The 22,385-nt window shown below is 45.6% G+C and overlaps 2 long non-coding RNA genes across 3 annotated transcripts in view; one reads left to right on the top strand and one right to left on the bottom strand.

Moving 5' to 3' along the window:
• Positions 1–16,074, bottom strand: part of LOC310755991 — a 31,708-nt gene extending 15,634 nt beyond the window's left edge. For both annotated transcript variants that reach the window (XR_014544612.1, XR_014544613.1), the window contains exon 1: positions 15,152–16,074. This is a non-coding gene — a long non-coding RNA (uncharacterized lncRNA). The remainder of the gene's footprint in view (positions 1–15,151) is intronic.
• Positions 1–22,385, top strand: part of LOC310756037 — a 46,712-nt gene that overhangs the window by 13,459 nt on the left and 10,868 nt on the right. Inside the window, exon 2 of the long non-coding RNA XR_014544673.1 lies at positions 17,491–17,580. This is a non-coding gene — a long non-coding RNA (uncharacterized lncRNA). The remainder of the gene's footprint in view (positions 1–17,490; positions 17,581–22,385) is intronic.

Here is a 22,385-nt window from a genome sequence, read left to right as displayed (position 1 = left end):
AGCAACACCTCTATTACTAGGGCTGGTCTTGGAGGTTCCGGAGTGGGCACTTTTACTGCTCCTTGGCCTGTCTGCAGTGCCCTGACAGAGGCAGACAGGCGTTGGCTTTTACTGGCTCCTGGACTTCCTCCTCCTTCCCCCCAACAGCCCCTGCCATCCCTTGCCATTCCTTTCTTTGCGGGCAGACTCTGGCAAAGTGACCTGGCTGCTGGCAGAGGTAACATTTCTTGGCGCTCTTTCCCTCCTTCTTCCTCCCTTCACTGGGATTTGAAACTGCGCGCGTGCGCGCTGTTCCAACTTCCATCGGCTCTCCGGGCGGGAAACTTGGCTCTGGAATCTCTGGAATGCGGAAATCCCTCCAACGCTCTCCTTTCCCCTCCCGCTTCTCCAAGGCTCTTGCCTCCTGGCGCGCTCCAATGGTCAGCGCTGATTTGGTCAGCTGGTCCATAGACTCCGCCCTGGGCGCCCGGGAAAGTTCGTCTTTCACCGCCGAAGAAAGCCCCTCTTCAAATAGCATTTGAATGGGTTCCGCCGATAGGTCCCACCCCAATCTATGTATCAACATTGTAAACTCAGTCCAGTACTCACGAACCGATCGGCTCCCCTGTTTGCAAGCCATCAATTGTCTGCGTACCAGTCCCTGTTCAATCTCGCTGGAAAACATCAAATCCATGGCGCGAAAAAACTTCCTCGCGTCCTTCAGCATGTCACTATTCCCTGCCATCAGGGGCCTGACCCAGTCTCTCGCCCCTCCTTCGAGATGGCCAATCACAAACGCCACTCGCGACGCCTCATCGGGAAAGTCATTAAACTGCAGTTCAAGAGCATACTGCATCTCTGTCCTAAAGGCTTGGTAGTTCCTGGGGTCCCCCCCAAACTTCTGCACCATTCCTGGCATCTTTCTTGCTAGTGTAGCGCCTTTTGCCTTTTCTGCATCCTGCGCCCTCCTTTCTTCTAGCCTCGCCGTTTGCATTGCTAGCTGGAGTTCCAACATTCTGTACCTTTCTTCCAGAGTTGGACCTCCTCCAGCTCCTCCTGCTCCTCCGGCTCCGGCTGGGTCACTCATGATGCCTCTCTGCACAAGCTGCTTTCAGGGACTGTCCGATTGCTGTGATGGGATGATGAGCTGCTTGTGCGTAAAATCCTGATCCCTCAGAGTTTGGCTAAGTTCCCAAACCTCTGTCTGTGATGGAGCTCCTTAAGCGTGGCTCCATCAATCGCTCGTTGAATCGGACAGTGGGCGTTTACGGAACTTCTTCCAGCATAAAAGCTCCTTAACGGAAACACGTCTTCTGGACTCTCGGCGTGACAGTTTCCGCCGAGGAGTGGGTGTTCCTAGGGGAGGTCCTGAAACCCCCCCACTGTTCTCGCTAGAAGTATCTCTGAGCTCTCCCTCCGACTCACTTTCCCTTGGAACTCCACTTCTCCCCCTGCTGGTCCCCTCCTCCGCTGAGTGGTCTCTCTCACCCTCCATGAGCCCTTTCACCTCCTTCGTCTCAGATGACAGTTCCCTGACATCGGGTTAAGAACTTAATTCGTTCTGAAGGTCTGTTCTTAACCTGAAACTGTTCTTAACCTGAGGTACCACTTTAGCTAATGGGGCCTCCCGCTGCGCAGTTTCTTTTCTCACCCTGAAGCAAAGTTCTTAACCCGAGGTACTATTTCTGGGTTGGCGGAGTCTGTAACCTGAAGCGTCTGTAACCTGAGGTACAACTGTACTCAGAAGAGGAAGGTATCACCAGACTATTTTGCTGGTGGGACTATCCAGTTGCTAACGGGCAAATTCAGCTTGCGTAATTAAAGTGGATTTGATATACTTGTGCAGCAACACCCCTAACAGAGAACTTTGTGATAAGGAAAGTGGTAAGAAAATGCACTGGAAGTCCACTCATAGGATCTCCCCGCAAACAAACCATCAATATGCAGCCAGAAAGTTGTAAAATGGGATGGATAACAGGTTGGCCGTCCTGGTGTGGTTGAACTACACCTCCCATCATCTCTAACCACTGGTCATGCTGGGGGGCTGATGGGAGTTGGAGTCCAATAACAACTGGAGGTCACAGCTCCCCCCCCTCACCCCACCCCTGTTGTTTAATCTTCCTGCAAACTTCGTGCAAACGAATCAGGATGGCTGTTCTTTAAAGAGCTTGTCTTGAATCAACTTTTGCAGCTACAACATTGTTAGTGTCTTCCCCCCACCCCATAACTCATTTGTTTAATATCTAGCCTGAAGAAGAGTTCCAGAGAACTCAAAATATTGCTCACTGTTTTGTAAGGAGTGAGGAGGAGAGTTGAAACCCCAGAAATGTGTAAAAATAATATTTTAATGTACCAACGCTTTTTGAAGACACGCTTCTTTAAGGGCACTTAGCTAGGGAATGTCTTATTGCAACGTCTTCTGTTACAAAATGAATCAGAGCATGACATAGGGCACAATCCAAGTTTGCAGTCCTAAGCACACTTACAGGAGAGTAAGTCCCATTGAACTCAGTGGGACTAACATCTGTGAATATACAAGCCTTAGTAGGGTTGCACTGTAAGTGCCTAACTTTGGAAGATTATCTGGTCCATTAACAGTGCAATCCTATACCTGCCCATTGAGATTAACTGGAGCTTACTCCAAAGTATCTGGTTATAGGACAGCACTCTAAATGCTTGTTTTTATGTACCTTTGAGATTCCATCTCTCCTCTTTCTCTATTCTATGACCTTTGGATTGGTACTAATAAAAGTATTGACTAACTGTCATTTTTTTCTAATGGAGCAATGTAAGTTCTTGTGCTTTTTTTGTTTTTAACAGATGCTCCAACAGTCCTTATATTTACTAGGTTTGTTCCCTAATTGCAGGCCTTAAATCTCCAGTAAATCACTGCACACACACCGTTTCTTTTTGTCCCTTGGCTGTGTCTTGTTAAAATGTTGTTAGCATGAACTCCGAAAGTTGTCATTCCTCAACATTTTTCTCCCAGTGGTCTGTAAAAGTTCAGACCACTGCATATCCATATGAATGCATGCACACTGACAGTAAGGTGCAATGTGGACACTTACGCATGACCAAACGGCTGTGGCTCAATGACAGAGCATGCACAAGGTTCAATTCCTGGCATCTACAGGTTTCAGGAAGGAGTTTCTTCCAGCCATATCTGCTGTTGCAGGAATTTATGTATAGGCTGGGGAGTGTTTTGTTGCCCCTCCAGCAGATATCATGCACATGCAACCCACCACCAAAATCAGCACCATCACTTTTGTGACTTTTGTGATTTGTCCCCACAAAACACTTCATCACAGTTTCTTCCTATCTATTCAAAGGGCCTCTGCTGCACAATACTGAAATAAAAAATGTAAGGCCATATGTGTGTGTGTGTGTGTGTATATGTATATATATATATATATATATATATATATATAGTTGTTTAGTCGTGTCCAACTCTTCGTGACCCCATGGACCAGAGCATGCCAGGCACTCCTGTCTTCCACTGCCTCCCGCAGTTTGGTCAAACTCATGCTGGTAGCTTTGAGAACACTGTCCAACCATCTTGTCCTCTGTCGTCCCCTTCTCCTTGTGCCCTCCATCTTTCCCAACATCAGGGTCTTTTCCAGGGAGTCTTCTCTTCTCATGAGGTGGCCAAAGTATTGGAGCCTCAGCTTCATGATCTGTCCTTCCAGTGAGCACTCAGGGCTGATTTCCTTCAGAATGGATAGGTTTGATCTTCTTCCAGTCCATGGGACTCTCAAGAGTCTCCTCCAGCACCATAATTCAAAAGCATCAATTCTTCGGCAATCAGCCTTCTTTATGGTCCAGCTCTCACTTCCATACATCACTACTGGGAAAACCATAGCTTTAACTATACGGACCTTTGTTGGCAAGGTGATTTTATATATATATATATATATATATATATATATATATATATATATATATATAATGTTCGTACCTTCATATATAAACCACATGTCTGAAACCCCACAGAAAAAGTCCTGAAACCATTTTGTCCCTCAAATTCATCTCAAATATTTCTCTGCAAGGTCGAAGGAAAATGGAAAAGCCTCCCCATTGTCTTTTTGTTCACAAATCCTGTCTTAAGGGTATGTCTGTGTATGAACAGGGTGAGCCTGTGACCTGGCTCAGGAACTAAATATTTGTTATTACAAAAGACTGGCCAGGCTCCCCAGGGTATACAATCAAGCGACCATTAACAGGTCTGCCAGACAGGAGGTAAACAACACACTCAGATTTCTGTTGTAGACCGCCTTTTCTGTGATGTAGGTATGATGTATCTGGGATGGTGGTCTTGAGCTACACCCCTTCTGTGATGTATGTATGATGTTTCTGGGGGTGGTCTTGGACTCCAGAGCAGGCAATTTAAAATGTCTATATAAGGGCGGGCACACCTTTGTTCAGGGTCCTCCTCCTTTCCTGCGTGTGAGAGGAGCACCCTGTTGCAACAGTTCAATAAAGATCAGGCTTACGAGCTGCTTTGCTTCTCAATATTCTCTGGGTGGCCTCTGTTATTTTCTCCGACCGATGGAGAACCTACAAAGGTCTCTATAAGGGCTCTTGTGTTCCCCAGAAGGTAATAAGGGTAGATTTTTTTTTATTACAATACCAAATGTAACAATTCACTGATAACAAAATAATCAATCAATCAATCAATCAATCAATCAATCAATCAATCCTTCCTTCCGGTAGCAACTTAGAGACCAACTAAGTTAGTTATTGGTATGAGCTTTTGTGTGCATGCACACTTCTTCAGATACCTCTTTTTGTGTGCATGCACACAAAAGCTCATACCAATAACTAACCAATAACTAACTTAGTTGGTCTCTAAGGTGCTACTGGAAGGAATTTATTTATTCATTTTATTTTTTTTTTTATTTTTTTTTGTTTCGACTACGGCAGACCAACACGGCTACCTACCTGTAACTAAAACAATTCACTGATAAATGTATCTATGTACTGGCTCACTGGGAAAACTTCAGAAATTCATATAGACATGTGAGCTCAGCAAACCTTTTCAGCAGGGGGCCGGTCAGTACTGTCCCTCAGACATTTAAGGAGACTTCATTCTGATTTGTTTGCTGTGAGGCTACATAACTGTTGCATCAAAGCAAGTGTTTATTCCATGTTTTCCAGTGCATGGTCCCATCAGTTTCCCTATTGCAAGAGGCCTGATCTTTTGGATGAATGGGTTGGCTGTGCCAGAGCTCCCAATCACCCATAATGACACAACCTGAATATACCAGTGTGTGATTAAATCTCACATGAAAAGAGCAACAGTCTGGAAGCACCTGGTGTCTTTTTACACCAATGACACCGGCATAGGAAGTGTTTGTGTGATCAAGACATGCACATGTTACTCATTTGAGAACGGGAATCAGCCAGGCTGAGCACTGATATGGGGAGCAGTGACTAGGCAAACTCCTCCAAACCTCTGGTTATGAAGGCCCACATATTATATAAATTAAAATTGGAGGTACACTTCATTCTTGCTTTTAGCACGTGACATAAAACCAGAACTGCCCCCGACCTTCAAATGAGCACTCTGCATTTTCTGTTTGAGTCACTTCCATCCATATCTCCTCCAAGGGCAGGTCATTCTGCTGATTTGAGGAGTGTGTGGCTGATTCAATCACTTCAGATACAGCAGAACGACTCCCCTTTAGATAAGAGACTCGTGCAGAGATGCAGCAGGGAGACTCTTCTGTAGGTGGCTAGTTCGGGACACTGAGATCCAGCGCCGAGGGCCTTCTGGCGGTTCCCTCACTGCGAGAAGCCAAGTTACAGGGAACCAGGCAGAGGGCCTTCTCGGTAGTGGCGCCCGCCCTGTGGAACGCCCTCCCACCAGATGTCAAAGAGAACAACAACTACCAGACTTTTAGAAGACATCTGAAGGCAGCCCTGTTTAGGGAGGCTTTTAATGTTTGGCAGACTACTGTATTTTAATATTTTGTTGGAAGCTGCCCAGAGTGGCTGGGGAAGCCCAGCCAGATGGGTGGGGTATAAATTATTATTCTTATTTAATCATGCAATTAATTTGACTCTGGTGGCCTACCTTTTGGGAATCACTGGGCTAGAGTGCCTTGGTTGTCGTGGGTCTAAATCGGTTCCCCCGGCCACAAAATATGTGCAAGGCATTATCTACCCGCCTGGGGGATTCAGGACCCAGTGCATAGTTTCAGCTGGACTCGAGGGATGCGCGTGTTGCTGCAGCAGTATGACTGCCATAAAATTAGCCTGGGAAAGAGGAGACTGAGAGGAGATACGAAGCCTTGATCGACTGTATGGGACTGGCAGAAATGACCGGCAGAATCCGCGACCAGGGAGAAAAGTCAGCAGAAGAAGATTGGAAGAAATTCAAGGATTATCTACAGAAATATTATAAAATTAATGAACTTTGAAAAGATGTTGGTTTAAACTTTGGTGGGGACTAGCTGTTATGATAAAGATAATGGGGATTACATTGGTTTATGTTATTAAATTTAAAAAAGTTGAATGGAAAATAAGGTTTTATTTTAAAAGGAATGTTAAGAGATTAGGATTTGCTGAATTAATAAGGTGAACTAGAGAACAAGAAGGGGAGGTACGAGGAAGTCAAAGAAATATGTGATTGAAAAACTGTTATGGAAACTGAATTGTTTTTAATATTTTTTCTTTTCTTTTTCTTTTTGTGTTTATATAAAATTGGAAAATCTAATAAATATTCATTTAAAAAAAAAAGAGAGGAGATACGAAGCCATCTTCAAATATCTCAAGGACCGTTGCATGGAAGAGGGAACAAGCTTGTTTTCTTCTGCTCTGGCGGCTGGGACTTGAAGCAATGGCTTCAAGTTACAAGGAAGGAGATTCAGACTAAACATACAGAAAAACTTTCTGACAGTAAGAGCTGTTTGACAGTGGAACTGTCTCCCTCGGGAGGCTGTGGACTCTCCTTCCTTGGATGTATTTAAGAGAGGTTGGATGGCCATCTGTCCATGGATGCCTTGGCAATTAATCCAGAATGTGGCAGCTAGACTGGTGACTGGGAGTGGCTGCCAAGACCATATAACACTGGTTTTTAAAGCCCTAAACGGCCTTGGTCCTGTATACCTGAAGGAGCGTCTCCACCCCCATCATCCAGCCCAGACACTGAGGTCCAGCGCCGAGGGCCGTCTGGAAGTTCCCTCGCTGCAAGAAGTGAGGTTACAGGGAACCAGGCAGAGGGCCTTCTCGGTGGTGGCACCCAACCTGTGGAACGCCCTCCCAGCAGAGTTCAAGGCAATAAACAACTATTTTACTTTTAAAAGACAACTGAAGGCGGCCCTATTTAGGGAAGTTTTTAATGCCTGATGCTGTATTGTTTTTAATATTTGGTGGAAGCCGCCCAGAATGGCTGGGGAAACCCAACCAGATGGGTGGGGTATAAATAATAAATTATTAATATTATTATTAGCTGAGATTCCTGCATTGCAGGTGGTTGGACGAGGTGACCCTGGGTGTCCCTTTCCAACTCTACCATTCTGTAATAAAATAGTCATAGGGTGGTCACACAAAAGAAGGAAAGCTCTTCTTTGCCCCACAGAACAGGATTAAATCTTGGGTGCTTCCAGATGGGTGTCAGTTGTGGGATAGATATTCCTTATGCTATTATTATTATTATTATTATTATTATTATTATTATTACTACTACTACTGAAAAGAAACAGAATGCTACTGGCATCAAAATGCCAGCCTGTCCTCCCCTGATTTAATCCAATGTCAAAACATGCACACACCATTGCCAATAGCCACGTGCTATTTTAAAAACCCATTTGCAGATTAAGCCCCCATCAATGGTCTTTAAGTGACAGGAGGGCAGACTTCAGCTGCACATTAGGAGCAAAAACGTCATGTTATATGCGGTTAAATAAGGGAAGCTGTTACTTTGAGGGACAGTGGGTCACAACAATCCACAGGGGATAATCCTTGACAGGTGCCATAAGAACAGCTCTGTGGGATCAGTCCAAGGGCTGCGGGTAGCACTGTGGTCTAAACCACTGAGCCTCTTGGGCTTGCCAATCAGAAGGTCGGCAGTTTGAATCTGCATGACGGAGTGAGCTCCTGTTGTTCTGTCCCGGCTCCTGCCAACCTAGCAGTCTGAAAGCACACTAGTGCAAGTAGATAAATAGGTACCACTGTGGCAGGAAGATAAGTGGTGTTTCTGTGCGCTCACGTTGCCCTGTTGCCCCGTTGCACCAAAAACGGTTTAGTCATGCTGGCCACATGACCCAGAAAGCTGTCTGTGGACAAACACCGGCTCCCTCGGCATGAAAGTGAGATGAGTGCCGTAACCCCATAGTCACCTTTGACTGAACTTAACCGTCCAGGGGTCCTTTACCTTTAACCTATGGGGGGGGTCCATCTAGTCCAGCATCCTGTTCTCACAGTGGCCAATCAAATGTTTCTATGGGAAACCCAAAATTAGGACCAGAGCAAAGCAAAACTCTTTCCTCCCCCACCAATTTTGATTCCCAGCTAGTGGTACTCTACTGCTCCCATGTGTTTCTGCCTCTCCAAAGGTGAATCCTTACAGGTATAGAGAAATGTGTCTCGGACGAGAGTTTCAAATGGGGAACATCCCCAGTGATACCTGGAGATTCCAGGGACTGAATTTGCGAACTCCTGCAGTAAGGCCAACTTAATTCACGGAGACTCATTTTCCAAGGAGGTTTGCATAAGGTTACAGCACCAGCCATCACTGTGTGGTCCACAGCTGTATCCTGTTAACAAACTAAACACACAGAGATGCCCTTCTTTTTGCAAGCTGGTTGCTACTCTGCCTTTCACCAGGAGATGGCAGCCTAATATCCCAAAACAGTGTATCTGAAGAAGTGTGCATGCACACGAAAGCTCATACCAAGAACTAACTTAGTTGGTCTTTAAGGTGCTACTGGAAGGAAAAATTTTTTTTTGTTTTATCCCAAAACAGGTACAGTACTGGGCAGCCTTAATTTAATCATATGGAATAGATCCCCTTTTCCTGCTGAAATTCCCAGCCCTTTGATATAAATGCTTCCTGGGACTCCCTGTATTGTCGAGTTTCTCTGCTCCTTTCAGACTTAGTCCCAAAAGCACATCAGATCAGAAGAAGAAGAAGAAGAGTTTGGATTTTATATCCCGCCTTTCACTCCCTTTAAGGAGTCTCAAAGCGGCTAACATCCTCCTTCCCCTTCCTCCCCCACAACAAACACTCTGTGAGGTGAGTGGGGCTGAGAGACTTCAAGGAAGTGTGACTGGCCCAAGGTCACCCAGAAGCTGCATGTGGAGGAGCTGAGACGCGAACCCGGTTCCCCAGATTACGAGTCTACAGCTCTTAACCACTACACCACACTGGCTCTCAGATCAGAGCTGTAAGGGTTCCATAAGGTGTCAACAGGCTACCCAGAGATAAGTAGAGTACTAGTTTCTATCAGCAGAGGGCAAGCAAAAAATATGTCAGGCTTTCAAGTGTAGCTTTCTCTACTCCTGAAAAGAGGAAGAAAGGAAAGAGGCAGGTCAGTTTTCATGGATTACTAGCTCATCCCGGCAGCAGAGCTCCTGTACAACAGGCAGAAATTCAACAGGGACAGCTTCCTGATCACTGCTTCCCCTGGTTGGAAAATAGGTAAATGTAAAGGGACCCCTGACCATCAGGTCCAGTCGTGGCCGACTCTGGGGTTGTGGTGCTCATCTCACTTTATTGGCCGAGGGAGCTGGCGTACAGCTTCCGGGTCATGTGGCCAGCATGACTAAGCTGCTTCTGGCGAACCAGAGCAGCGAATGGAAACACTGTTTACCTTCCCGCCAGAGTGGTACCTATTTATCTACTTGCACTTTTATGTGCTTTCGAACTGCTAGGTTGGCAGGAGCCGGGACTGAGCAACGGGAGCTCACCCCGTCAGGGGGATTCGAACCGCCAACCTTCTGATCGGCAAGTTCTAGGCTCTGTGGTTTAACCCACAGCGCCACCCACATCCCGGTTGGAAAATATTTGCCTGCAAATTTCAGTGGTAGAGCATCTACCCTCTGAACGCCCTTTTGGGTGCAAAAATGGCATTGGGGTGTGGAGTTTGTTCCCACCCACTTTGCGGGTGTCAGAAATATGGCAACCCTAATCGCTCAGTGATAAAGGGGTGAAGGTAGAAGAGAGAGAAGGAGAACCTTTCGCAGTTTCTTGTGCAGTACCTAGCAGGATCAGGCAGTAATTCAACAGGAAGAGTTGAATTACTCCCCACTCCCCACTCTGGGAAAGCTTCATCAGTGAATTCCTGCCTGGCAGTGCATGAGCACGGCAGGAAAATGAAAGAAAGTGCCTGTTTATGACAAGGTGCAATTAACTTACGGACTTCTCTGCCACAGAGTGTGCTGGAGGGTTTTGAAAAGGGATTCAATGCATCCAGTAGCAGGAGGAGAGGTGTGTGCAACAGAGGGGGGTTGCTGCCTCTGTACTGTGTTCATTAGTTTCCCAGGAGCATCTGGAAGCTGCTGCAGGAAGCAGTCTATATGGGCCCATCTACCCAGCAGGGCTGGTCCTTTGTTCTTCCATGCCAGCCTGCCCATCTTTATCCTTCACCCCCACTCACCAGCCGGATTCCGGGGTAACTTGCCTGCACCTCATTGGGTAGAGATGCTGCCAGCGGCATGTCTGCAACCTTTACTGCCTTGCAGCTGGGCCCGCCTGCAGGGCTGTGACAGGTACCAGGTGGGTTCCCGGAGAATGCCGGGATCCAGTGCTTTGTTCCTTGCCGCTCGGCAACCATTCAGAGCCGTCGGAGATGCTTTATTGCGGCTGAGCACAGGAAGATGTGCCAATACCTGGACAGGAATCGGGGAAAGATGCCTGCCTTTGCCATGCAGCAGCTGTTTTGCCAGAGGCCAGGGAGGTTATGGGGCCCATCAGATAGCATCAGGGGCTGTGGGAGGTGGGCACGAAACACACGTCCCACTGCCAGGCTCCCACAGCCAGCAGCTCGCTTCCAAAAAAGAGAAGTGCTGATAATGCCAGACTGGAGGTTGGAAGAGGGTCAAAAGGAAGCACTTCTTTGCATAGCACGTGGGTGGCGCTGTGGTCTAAACCACAGAGCCTAGGACTTGTCGATCAAAAGGTCGGCGGTTCGAATCCCCGCGACGGGGTGAACTCCCGTTGCTCGGTCCCTGCTCCTGCCAACCTAGCAGTTCGAAAGCACATCAAAGTGCAAGTAGATAAATAGGTACCACTCCAGCAGGAAGGTAAACGGCGTTTCCGTGCGCTGCTGTGGTTCACCAGAAGCGGCTTAGTCATGCTGGCCACATGACGTGGAAGCTGTACACCGGCTCCCTCAGCCAATAAAGTGAGATGAGCGCCGCAACCTCAGAGTCGGCCACGACTAGACCTAATGGTCAGGGGTCCCTTTACCTTTATACCCTCCAACATTTCTCTGATGAAAATAGAGAAGTCCTCTTCTATTATTGGGACGCGGGTACCGCTCTGGCGGGAAGGTAAATGGCGTTTCCGTGCGCTGCTCTGGTTCCCCAGAAGCGGCTTAGTCATGCTGGCCACGATCCGGAAGCTGTCTGTGGACAAACGCTGGCTCCCTCGGCCTATAGAGCGAGAGGAGAGCGCAACCCCAGAGTCGTCCACAACTGGACCTAGCGGTCAGGGGTATTCTATTATTATTATTATTATTATTATTATTATTATTATTATTATTATTATCATCATCACTATTAATACTCCACCCATCTGACTTGGTTGCCACAGCCACTCTGGGCAGCCTCCAACATATATAAAAACATAATAAAACATTAAAAACTTCCCTATACATTGGTACCTCAGGTTACAGATGCTTCAGGTTACAGACTCCGCTAACCCAGAAATAGTACCTCGGGTTAAGAACTTCGCTTCAGGATGAGAACAGAAATCGTGCTCTGGCAGCGCAGCAGCAGCAGGAGGCCCCATTAGCTAAAGTGGTACCTCAGGTTAAGAACGGACCTCCAGAACGAATTAAGCTCCTAACCTGACGTACCACTGTACAGGGCTGCCTTCAGATGTCTTTTAAGCATTGCAATATTCCTGGCTGCAATATTCCTATAGCCTTACACACCCCAGCTGCAATTTTCTTATAACCCTATGATTTTTATGATTAATAAAAGCATTTTCCTCTTCTGTGGGAGCAAACTGAAAAGACAACATATACATTTCTCACACTGTCTTACCAGGAAGCCTTCCTCCCCAGTCTTCGATGAATCTGGGTGGGCTATGATGAGGGGGCACTCTGCACATTCTCAGAAGCAGTACCCTAACCACCTTTTCCTTAATGGCACAATGAACAATGTGAATCTGCAGTTACAGAACAGGGCAGGAGAGGGTGGAGCTCTGATGACCAGGCAATGGCTTTTCCCACCTGCCTTGCCCCACCCTCCAAACCTTGAAGCCCTCAGAGCTTTCAGAAGGAAGTTGCTTCCGTGGCCATTATGTGAATTATTATTATTATTATTATTATTATTATTATTATTATTATTATAAATGAACTGAGTAGAAGACTATGAGTCATGGGGTTGGGGAGAGAGAGTGTGAACTCTTCTTCTGGGCATTGTCGGCCAATTGGTGCCAAAGAAGGACAGAACTTTTTTTATGTATGCTACAACAGCAGCAAAAATACTTATTGCAAAGTATTGGAAGACACAAGATTTACCCACTTTGGAAGAATGGCAGACGAAGGTGATGGACTATATGGGATTGGCAGAAATGACTGGCAGAATCCGGGACCAGGGAGAAGAGGCGGTGGAAGAAGATTAGAAGAAATTTAAAGACTATCTACAGAAATATTGCAAAATTAATGAATGTTAGAATGATGTTGGATAGAAATTAAGTGGTTTCCAGCTGTAATGCTTTAAGAATATGGAAGAAGGGTATAAATAGGTAAAAAAATAACTAAAATGGTGTTGGATTGGAAATAAGTGGTATTAGCAACAAAGTTAATTAGAATATGCAAAAATGAATTGATAATGGATGGAAATACTGAGTTATAAAAGGTTAAGTTATAGAGATAAGATAAATGAAAGAGGGTAAGGATTTGCTGATTTGATTATTTAAATGGGAATACAAGAAGGGGAGGTGTGAGGAAGTCAATGAAACAAGCAAATGAGTTTTAAGTTATGAAAAATAACTGTTTTTAATTTTTCTTGTTTTTTCTGTATGTTTTACTTATTTTTTATTTTTATTTTTTTTATTATGTGTTTTTGTATATTTGTCTTTGTAAAATCTTAATAAATATTTCTTAAAAAAAAAAGAGAGTGTGTGAACTCAGCAATGCATTGTTTGGTTTTGGTTTTGGTTGTTAGTGTTGTTAAGACTATTTTGTGGATTATGAGTGCTGTAAGGCTTTCTGAATTTTATAATATGACGTTTCATGTGATTGTGCTCTTTAATCTATTTTTAAGTTGTTTTGTTAATAGCGCTTTATAGAAGGTGGTTGTTTTAACAATGATTTTTTAGTTGTTTTATATAATTTCTGTCGCAACTGTGATGTTCTGCAGTAGTATCATTTTATTGCATGTAAGCCGCTTTGAGTGAAAAGCAACATAAAAATACAGTGGTACCTCGGGTTAAGTACTTAATTCGCTCCGGAGGTCTGTTCTTAACCTGAAACTGTTCTTAACCTGAAGCACTACTTTAGCTAATGGGGCCTCCCGCTGCTGCTGCACCGCCGGAGCACAATTTCTGTTCTCATCCTGAAGCAAAGTTCTTAACCTGAAGCACTATTTCTGGGTTAGCGGAGTCTGTAACCTGAAGCGTATGTAACCTGAAGCGTATGTAACCCGAGGTACCACTGTACAAGATGTTGTGACTGAGCTACTAATGGGCAACCAGCTTCATATTACCTACATTACAGCAGCATTCTTTGCCACAGCAGCCCAGAAATGGTGTGCTCATTTAAAAGCAACAAGGGCAAACAAATTCTGCTATTGATTGAGCTGAATAAGATTCATGCACGCAGCAATTATGACCTGATAACGGGCGTTTAATTATGAGGTTTTAACTTTGGTTTTAATCACGGTCGATTTTATGAATATCGTTAACGTGCACTGTAATGCTTGTTGGCTTATTTATGTAGCGTATGTATGGAGAGGATACTAAGGCCTTTGGCTACGTGCAATAAAGCCACGTCCTTGCTCTTGTAGTAATGATTCAAGAAATAAGCCACAGGGAGGTCAGATAGGAGGAGCTTCTGGGTTGCCCAGAACCTGGGTCGGTCCTTGACATGTTGAAGAACAGGCTCCTACAGCACACCTGAGGGCAGGAGCCCAGTTTAGGGTTCTCATGGCACACAACACGCCTTAGCATTCGCCGCCTAAGATGCCTGCTTCCTTCTGCCTAATAGTGGGGCCAGCTCTCTCTCTAGAACAGGCAGCCCCAAACATGGCCCTCCAGCTGTTTTGGGACTACAATTCCCATCATCCCTGACCACTGGTCCTGTTAGCTAGGGATGATGGGAGTTGTAGTCCCAAAACATCTGGAGGGCTGAGTTTGGAGATGCCTGCTCTAGAACATGGGTAGGCAAACTAAGGCCCGGGGCCCGGATCTGGCCCAATCACCTTCTAAATCTGGCCCACAGACGGTCCGGGAATCAGCGTGTTTTTACATGAGTAGAATGTGTCCTTTTCTCTAAAATGCATCTCTGGGTTATTTGTGGGGCCTACCTGGTGTTTTTACATGAGCATAATGTGTGCTTTTAGGGGACGCGGGTAGTGCTGTGGGTTAAACCACAGAGCCTAGGACTTGCTGATCAGAAGGTTGGCGGTTCGAATCCCTGCGACGTGGCTGAGCTCCCGTTGCTCGGTCCCTGCTCCTGCCCACCTAGCAGTTCGAAAGCATGTCAAAGTGCAAGTAGATAAATAGGTACTGCTCTGGCGGGAAGGTAAACGGTGTTTCTGTGCACTGCTCTGGTTCGCCAGAAGCGGCTTAATAATGCTGGCCACATGACCCGGAAGCTGTATGCCAGCTCCCTCGGCCAATAAAGCAAGATGAGCGCCGCAACCCCAGAGTCGGTCACAACTGGACCTAATGGTCAGGGGTCCCTTAACCTTTGCCTGTACCTTTACTGCAGCTATCCTTTTCCACTGAGCATAAACACACCTGATGGCATAGTGAGGAATGCTTAATCCATAAACTTACGTGAAATGCCTTCCTCAGCTAGAGTCTAGCGTGCCAGGAACAGAGCAGGTATTTGCCAGGTGTTCCTGAGCCTCAAGAAGACTGAGCTGCTGGCCACTGAGCTGACGTTCGCCTGAGCAGCCGGCCAGCCACAGCAGCAACTGCTCTGCAGAATTCTTAGGTCAGTTACAGGCCAGTTAGAATCCTGACAACAACACAAATCATAACTCCAGGGTACTGGTCATTTCGAACATCAGGAAGTGGAAAATGGGAGGGAACTCAGTTCCCTTCTTTCCCAGTGCAGAGTGTCTATTCCAGGACACTGCGCAGTTAAAACACGTTCTTCCTGAAGTCAGATTCAGAGCAGTTCCAGCAGTAAAAATGGTGATACAGTATGTGTATCTCAGTACAGATTTGTTTGATGGTCCTGAATGCCTTTCATAAAGGATCTCCATGTACAAGAAAGGCTAATAGCATGAGGCCCTGAACAATAAGAATCTCCTTGGCAAAATTATTGAAGACTCCTTACAAACCAATCATTCTTCCTCCCCATCACATCTTGTTTGGACATTATAGTAAGGGAGAAGATCTTAGCTCTTTTCCTTTGCACTAGGACCACATGGAATTTGTGCCATGGGACCCCATCACTCACACGAATACAGGCAATACCATTTTCAGAACCTAGGTGTCCATGATTTAAAATCGCTTTCCTAAGACACTTCCGTCAAAATATTTGTGTTGCTTTCTTTCCGTTCCTTTTTGTGTTGATGCTCCGAATGTGAGCTGCTCAGCTGCATGCAGTTTCCACTGAAGTGTGTGTGTGTGTGATTAACATTCGGCCAAGCAATGGGCCTAAATCCATCTATTTCACCTGAAATAACTTTGGGAGCCAGCCTTTAAAAATCTAAAGTAGATATCAAATTCAGAGGAATTAAAAGCTGTCGTATTTTTGACTATTTTAAACAACTTAGAAAATACACAAATGTTAAAGTTTGAAGGAAGGCAGCAAATGGAGCATTGGAGCTATACATTCATCCCAGGAGGTGTGACCATTGATAAGATGAAGCACTTTCACATCGCACGGCAGTGTGCAGTGCTTTTAAATAGGTAAAGGACCCCTGACAGTTAAGTCCAGTCGCGAACGACTCTGGGGTTGCGCCACTCATCTGGCTTTACTGGCTGAGGGAGCCGATGTTGGTCCGCATACAGTTTTTCCGGGTCATGTGGCCAGCATGACTAAGCCGCTTCTGGCAAAACCAGAGCAGCACACAGAAACGCCGTTTACTGTCCGGCCGGAGCTGTACCCCCCCCCCCTTTTCTATTATCTGCTTCCCATCCCATTTCCTAGGATGTTTTTTTTTCTTTTCCACCCTTAACTGCAACTTATCTTCCCTCTTTTATATCAGAACTCTAATGCTCTATTAGAATTAAAAGAGGGGGAAACCCAGCCAGATGGGCGGGGTCTAACTAAATTATTATTATTTATTTTATTTATTTATTTGTGTTTTTATCTTGTATAAAAAAAACATTAAAAACCCAAAGTTGAAGAAAGAAGGCATCTACAAATATTAAATAAATCCAAGCAGTGAATTGCCAGGACTTGGAAGCCCCCTGGTGATGAATTCACTCCTTCCACCCACCCACCCCCCTTTCAAAAATGTGCATGGAATGAATGAGCTGGCATTCAAATCTATTCTTTTAAAAGCATATTTTCTATTATTATTGGGTCCATTCTGACAAATTGTTGCGCAACAATAAAGGATCTAAGTCTACTGACTGCTGTTTTGCTCCAGATTGCTTGGCTGGAATTTCCTTCTTTTGCTTAGCGATTCCTGGACATGTTTCTGCTCTTCGCCCTAAATCAGTTTCTGCCCTGGGCTAGGAGAGTCTTTGGGGGCACCTGCCCTCCATTTGTTCAACAGAGCTTTAACTCAGTGGGTAGAGCATGAGACTCTTAATTTCAGGGTTGTGGGTTCAAACCCCACATTGGGCAAAACATTCCTGCATTGCAAGGGGTCGGACTACATGGTTCTGGGGTTCCCTTCCAACTCTGTAATTCTATGGTGCTTTATTCATTTCATCGGTTCCATAGCAGTCATAGCCCGTTTCAAGATTTGGATGCACAGGTTCCACTCTTGATTTATCCGCATCATATGAGACGGTATATTTGCATGCATGGAACTGATCACAATCATTCACAGGCACACCGTAGGTGGAATTAAGCGCTGATGTTGTAAATTTTCTTCTGATTTAAAAGAAAAGGGGAGGGGAACCCAGAAGGGAAAATGTTAACAGAATACTGGCTGAACGGATCAGTGTTGCTTTACAAGGAACCATTTCAGTTCATTTGTTTGGTTTAGGTGGTCGTTAAGTAGATGGCCCTGTGGTCTAAACCACTCAGCAACTTGGGCTTACCAATCAGAAGGTCAGCGGTTCGAATCCCCGTAAAGGTAAACGGCGTTTCCATGCGCTCTGGCTTCCATCACGGTGTTCCGTTGCGCCAGAAGCGGTTTAGTCCTGCTGGCCACATGACCCGGAAAGCTGTCTGGGGACAAACGCCTGCTCCCTCAGCCTGAAAGCGAGATGAGCGCCACAACCCCAGAGTCGCCTTTGACTGGACTTAACCATCCAGGGGTCCTTTACCTTTTTTACCTTAAGTAGATAACCTGTAACAGACAACTCCCAAGCTCAGCACTGTTTTGCAATCAGTTAGCATTGTGCATTTTTACATGTAGGGTGCTGTAACAAAATGTTGCAGCGTGGAATAATCCTGTTTAGAATTCCATTCTGTTTCCCCGCCTCCCTGCTAGCATTCAGCCAGTTTTCTACACTGTTTTGAATGAGGTAGAGCTGACACACTGATGTCCAATCCCAGCTGCATCAAAACCTTGGAAACTTCTCTGGCCAGTTCTCACTTCCACCCCTGGTGACATTTAAAAATAGCTTCTCAGTGTGAGCTTGGAAACGACCTATCCAGACAATGAGCTGGTTCTCTCTATCCTTTTTATATCTGTCCTCCTTTTCCGACTCATTTCATTCTCCCTCCCACCTGGTTTTCAGTTTTTCTCTCCTCAACAGTCATCTGTTACTCCAAGTTTGCTAAGAGCTCCCTCTCCCACTCTTGAGAGATCAGTATTCGTATACACATTTCTTGAGATATTATAATCCTTCCCCTAAAATTGTCTCTTGAAATCTTAACAAATTCAGCATTGTCACCCACAAGACCCTAAGTTAGAAAGAACAATTCAAGTCATGGTAATAATTAGTTAAGCTATGATACCTAATGCTGAGAAATAATGATTAACAACATTAAAATAGCAGTAGCAAACAAGTCATTTAATATAACAACCATAAAATCATCAGAAAGCGGACAAGAATGAAAAAAGTCTTCAGGGTCCCTGAGGTGAGATATGCACTCTTCAGATAGGATTAGTTAGCAAATCACCTGAAGGTGGTAAAAAGCACTTCTGGCCACTTATAATATATAGACCATGAATAAATGATTTGTTGACTCCCACAAGTCAGACAAAAACAGCAGAGAGGCTGGCAAATTCCAGACTTCAAACATAAGTGCTTTCGTTGTACAATAGTTAACATAGTGAGTAGGCACAGTACCAGCAAAGAGCAAACTCTTGTACAAGTTAAATATTTTTGTTAGAAGATCAGCAATTTGACATTTGAGTTTGAGAATTCTTGGATGGATGCCATCCAGACCTGGTGATTTGTCAGTTCTTATTTTGTCTATTTGGGACGCGGGTGGCGCTGTGGCAGTGGCGTAGCGTGGGTTGTCACCACCCGGGGCAAGGCAAGTAATTTGCACCCCCTAACCCGTGGATTTGTGCCCCCTAACCCTAACCCCCAGATGCTGCGGCCGGTGCGGCCGGGCCCCCCTGCACCCCCCACGCTACGCCACTGCGCTGTGGGTTAAACCACAGAGCTAGGACTTTCTGATCAGAAGGTCGGTAGTTCGAATCCCTGCGACGGGGTGAGCTCCCGTTATTCGGTCCCTCCTCCTGCCAACCTAGCAGTTCGAAAGCACGTCAAAGTGCAAGTAGATAAATAGGTACCTCTCCGGCGGGAAGGTAAACAGTGTTTCCATGCGCTGCTCTGGTTCACCAGAAGCGTCTTAGTCCTGCTGGCCACATGACCCGGAAGCTGTACGCCGGCTCCCTTGGCCAATAAAGCGAGATGAGCGCTGCAACCCCAGAGTCGGTCACAACTGGACCTAATGGTCAGGGGTCCCTTTACCTTTACCTATTTTGTCTATTAAGCCTAGAACTTCCTCTCTCATCACCATTATCTACCACAATTCTCTAGACTTCCTTCCTGTAAAAGTTAGTTCTGGAATCTATTTTATATCTGGGATCTACCTTGTGAAGACAGATGCAAAGAATTAAATCAGCTTCTCTGCAATCTCCTTTGACTCTTATCCAAGGACCTCCTCCTTAGATGTTCTCCTGCTACTAAGATATTTAAAGGACTTCTTGTGGTTGGTCTTAATGTTTTTAGCAACGTGCTCCTCAGATTATTTTTTAGCATCCCTTACTGTATGCTTGTACCTTTTTAAAACAAAAAACAAAGTTTGTGTTCCTTTTTGTTCTCTTCCTTTGGACAGGCCTTCTTGCTTCTAATAGCTTCTTCAACTCTGCTCATTAACCATACTGGTGTCTTATTGGCCTTCATGGTATCTTTCCTGATCTGTGGCTTATACTCGGTTATGTTTTTAAACCACTCCTGAACATTTTGGAGCGATTTCCCTTTCAACTTCCTTTTTACCAATCCCCTCATTTGAGGGAAATTTCCTCTTTTGGAGTCAAATGTTACCATATTGGATTTTCTTGGCAATTGGCCGTTTACATGTAAAGTAAGCCAAGCAGGTGGCGCTGTGGGTTAAACCGCAGAGCCTAGGACTTGCTGATCAGAAGGTTGGCGGTTCGAATCCCCGCAACGGGGTGAGCTTAGTCCCTGCTCCTGCCAACCTAGCAGTTCGAAAGCACATCAAGTACAAGTAGATAAATAGGTACCGCTCTGGCGGAAAGGTAAACGGCGTTTCCGTGCGCTGCTCTGGTTCGCCAGAAGCGGTATAGTCCTGCTGGCCACATGACCCGGAAGCTGTACGCTGGCTCCCTCGGCCAATAAAGCGAGATGAGCGCTGCAACCCCAGAGTCGGTCACGACTGGACCTAATGGTCAGTGGTCTCTTTACCTTTACCTTTAAGCCAAGCCAGCCACTTCTACTCACTTTACTTTACCCAGCGGGTTTTCTTCACTTACCAGGCTTTCGGATGGGAACAGGAGGGCTCTGACAGCATCCCTCCCAGACCCTGGTAAGCAGCACTCTCCTTTGTGAGTAGGGGATTTCTGACCTTGTGCAATTTTGCCTTAGATTCTTGGCACTACTCTAGATTGGTTCTGGTTCCTCTAGTCCAGGCATGGCCAAACTAGGCCCTCCAGCTGTTTTGGGACTACAACCCCCATCATCCCTAGCTAACAGGACCAGTGGTCAGGGATGATGGGAATTGTAGTCCCAAAACAGCTGGAGGGCCAAGTTTGGCCATGCCTGCTCTAGTAGGTTCCATGGCCAACTGTGTAATCATTAGGGTATCTAGAAATCTTTGTCATGGCTGGAATACCCATGTAACCAGTCCGTGTGAGGGCAGTTGAACATAGATGTAAAGCGTCCCTTATTTGGCGGGACAGTCCCTTATCCCAGCGCCATGTCCCGCTGCTGTCCCTTATTGATGATGTCCCTTAAATAAGCTACTGAAGGTAATGGGGCCCTTTTTATGTCCAGCTGTCTTTTGTCAATAACAAATTGTTGCTGTTTTTTGTTGTTGAATATGTGCTATATAGTAATTGATGGACCTAATAGGTATCTAAAGCCATTTGCACGCAACAAAATATGTATTTTATCAAAGTAATTGTTGATCCCTTATTTTGGCTGCTGATCCCTTATTTTCGAGGCAGCTGGTCCCTTATTTTCAAATCTGTAAGTTGACAGCTATGCAGTTGAAGTCACCCATTCATTCCTACAAAATTGCCTCTGCTCTGTTCATTCTTGATTATAGTCTTCTCAAGATCTCCCTGAGCATTTTGATCAGGGAGGATGACACCATGTTCCCAGTGCTAAATTACTTGTGGGGCCTGCTATCGTCACCCACAATGATTCCCTTCTGGGATTTCTAACTTGATGGACTCAAGCAGGCGCAGGGGAACCCTTCAAACTCTGAGGCGAAATAGTTAGGCAATATTTTTTGCCTGCAGTTCTAACTCTCAAGGAGCAGGGGGCGGTGCCTTGCTGGAGACTGAAATGGATCATATGAGCTCATCCCTCAGTATGCTGCTGGCTTCCTCCAAGCAAGGAAGACTCGAGTAAGTACAGTGGTGCCTCGCAAGACGAAAAGAATCTGTTCCGCGAGTCTCTTCGTCTTGCGGTTTTTTCGTCTTACGAAGCAAGCCCATTAGCGGCTTAGCGGATCAGCTGATAAGCGGCTTAGCGGATCAGCTGTTAAGCGGCTTAGCGGATCAGCTGATAAGTGGCTTAGCGATCAGCTGTTAAGCGGCTTAGCGGCTTAGCGGATCAGCTGTTAAGCGGCTTAGCGGCTTGGGGAAAAGGGGGGGGAGGAAAAAAAACCCCGCAGGAACTCGCAAGACATTTTCGTCTTACGAAGCAAGCCCATAGGAAATTCGTTTTGCAAAGCACCTCCAAAACGGAAAACCCTTTCGTCTAGCGGGTTTTCCGTCTTGCGAGGCATTCGTCTTGCGGGGCACCACTGTAGTGGACAGAGAAAGGACGGAAGGGCGCTAGCTTAAATGCTTTGAAAAAAAGGCTTAGTCAAATTCATAGAAGTTAACTCTTTCTAACAGCCATTATTAGTCAAGATAGCTAAAGCTGGAGCATCCACACCCAGGTGCAGTCTACCTTATATTGCATTATGCTACAGAGTCAGCACAACTTCCACGCCTTCCTTGCAAGCTTCCCAGATGCAACTGGCTGGCCACACAAAATGTTACCCTACAACCAATCCAGTTAAAGCAGAGCTTGTTATAGTTTATAGGGAAAGGCTGGTTCTGGCAACAAGGAGAGGGGCCAGCCCTGACTTCGAAATCGTTCTTGACCACAGGTATGAAATTTATGGCATGTAATGCCTTAAGAGAGAATATTATGAAAATGATATACAGGTGGTACATGACACCAGTCAAGCTTGCAAAAATCTATCATTTGCCCGATAATAAATGCTGGAAATGTAAAGAAA

This window comes from Podarcis filfolensis, assembly GCF_964270895.1.
Source record: "Podarcis filfolensis genome assembly, chromosome: 2".
Taxonomy (NCBI): domain Eukaryota; kingdom Metazoa; phylum Chordata; class Lepidosauria; order Squamata; family Lacertidae; genus Podarcis; species Podarcis filfolensis.
Note: the sequence above shows the minus strand (reverse complement) of the source record. Positions and strands in the feature narration are given on the sequence as shown.